Source organism: Thermobia domestica, chromosome 16 (assembly GCF_964235325.1).
Source record: "Thermobia domestica chromosome 16, izTheDome1.hap1.1, whole genome shotgun sequence".
NCBI classification, from domain to species: domain Eukaryota; kingdom Metazoa; phylum Arthropoda; class Insecta; order Zygentoma; family Lepismatidae; genus Thermobia; species Thermobia domestica.
The window spans coordinates 134447719-134450137 of NC_137469.1; positions in this window are offsets into that span (position 1 = coordinate 134447719).

Below are 2419 nucleotides of genomic sequence, written 5' to 3' on the forward strand. Positions count from 1 at the left end.
TCTTCTGTTTCACATGCGAAACCCCTTGGAAGAATAGAGTGGGTAATAATTCAAATCGAAAGTTTTAAATATATTCTAAGAAACAGCGATACGAGTGGGAACGCGAGGGCATTTTCAAATGGTAGTTACGATCGCTAACAACTAACTCCAGAAAAGCATGTACCCAGCGGTAGCCACAGAACAGAGCTGTATTGTATTGTAATACACGCAGGGTTCGTCACCAGTCATGCTGGTGTCTACTAGCGTCTTCAAATCCCTTCTGCATGATTCAATTTATACAGGCTGTTTTTTTTAATTTTCCGAAACAATATAAATATTTATTTATAAAAATGAAAAGAACTGAATAAAATTATTTGTTTAATAATTTTATATAAATATGCATATAAGTCTAAATTATAATATTATAAGTATAAAGTATTAAATTATAAGTATTTAGTTACAAATCTGCATATAAATCTGAGAATAAAAATAAATATTACAGAGAAAACACGTTACGTAACAAAGACATTAACCCCCTCCCCCTTGTGTAATACTTCGTAACGCAAGGCTGAACTCGCTCTCTCTCTTTGCCGCGTTACGTAATATGTGGACGAGCTCTTACATACGTATCACATTCATTACAGTCAGAGCCCAGTATCCCGGACAAAATCCCGAAATTCATATTCAAATTTCTATCTGCCCATTCAAATATCTGTCTGCCTATTGAATTGAAACAATTGAAAGTTGTTTGTTTTCACAACAATACAAGTATGCGGGAAAAGTACATAGGTGTTTTTCACTAATTTGTTTGGCTTCTTTCTTTCAGTTTTGGTTAGGTCATGCGTGTGTGTTTATATTTCGGTATAACAAACGGTTCTGCGAACTCGAAATATTTTAGCAACCAGTTCTAGCGAACCGGTGCGAACCGGCTGAGTAGCATCATTGTATTTTTCAGGTCAATTGAATTATACCATGTTGTCAGGTTAAATATTTACTTATGAAGTGAGAACAAAATGCCAGTCTTTTCTCAGAAAATCGTCGAGAACAAGTCACCTCCAAGAATAAACTACCCCTCGTAAATTTTTCTAAGAGAAATGTCTAATATCGCAATATGGGGGTGTTAATTAAATATTGATTAATGAAAAAAATTGTTAAAACCATTTTTGAGAAAATAGCTTTTTTCAATTTTCGGCTGTTAGTAAACCGCACTTATTTTATTCGGTAGGCAAAAAGTTGTAAAATCTCCTGTAGGAATACTATGTAAACCCTAAGTTTAAAATTTGGTGCAGATACGTTGAACGGTATGGCCTCTAGGCGAATGCACAGAAAAATGTAGCGAAGGAAACATCACATTTTCGGAATGTAGACGCCATGAAACATGTAAATCCATTGAAATCTGAATTTGATATATTATTTTCACAATCACAATATTCTCTTCTCTCTTTTGTCGCTCGAAAAAGAAAAGCCTTAGTTTACCACAAAAAGGTAGAGAGTTTACCAAAAAAATATTCGATTACAGGGTACGGGCCACCGCACTAAACTTTATCAATTCAATTTCTTAACTGTGTTAGGCCGCAGTTGCTGAAGTGTGTATTTGGATAATACGAATAAAATTATCGTATTATCCAAATACATCGAATATCAGATTATCGAATAAAAATTTCGATTGAAGAAAATCCACACTACAAAACTAACTCACACTTTGAGAACATTTTCATTAGACATATAAAGAGCAATTAATGTAATAATTGTTTATGAAATATGAAAAATCAAATGAGTCATTTTTTAGAAAGTCGTTCGAAAAGAACACGTCAGGAATAACCTACCTCTTATGAATTGTTTCGGACAATGAGTTAAGATATACTTTTGGTTATTAATGAAATATTTATTTGCGAAATTTGAACAAAATAGCCTGTCGTTCGAGAAAATTGTCGGGAAAAATCTTGACCCCCAAACATAAACTATCCGTCGTAATTCTTTTCCATAGAAATGACTTATACTAAAATATAGGATTATTAATGAAATACTTATTTATGAATTATCAATAAAATTGCCCGAGTAATTTTTGAGAAAATCGTGAGAGAAAAATAACCCCGAATAAACTAAGGATTCTTTCAGGATAAGCGAGTTATTCCATATTATTAAGTTTTTAATGAAATATTTATTTATGAGTATGAAGAAAATTGCTTGAATAATTTTTTAGAAAATCGTGGATGAAAAGTACCCCAAGAGTAAACTACCCCTCGCATATTTTTTTCAGGACAAACGAGTTTTGCCATATTGTTCGGTTGTTAACGAAATATTTATTTTGGGAAATATGAATAAACTCTTTTGAGTTGTTTTTGAGAAAATCGCCCAAACAACACACTCCACAAAGAATAAACTACCCCTCGCATTTTTAAGAACAAACGAGTTATGCCATATTGTTAAATTATTAATG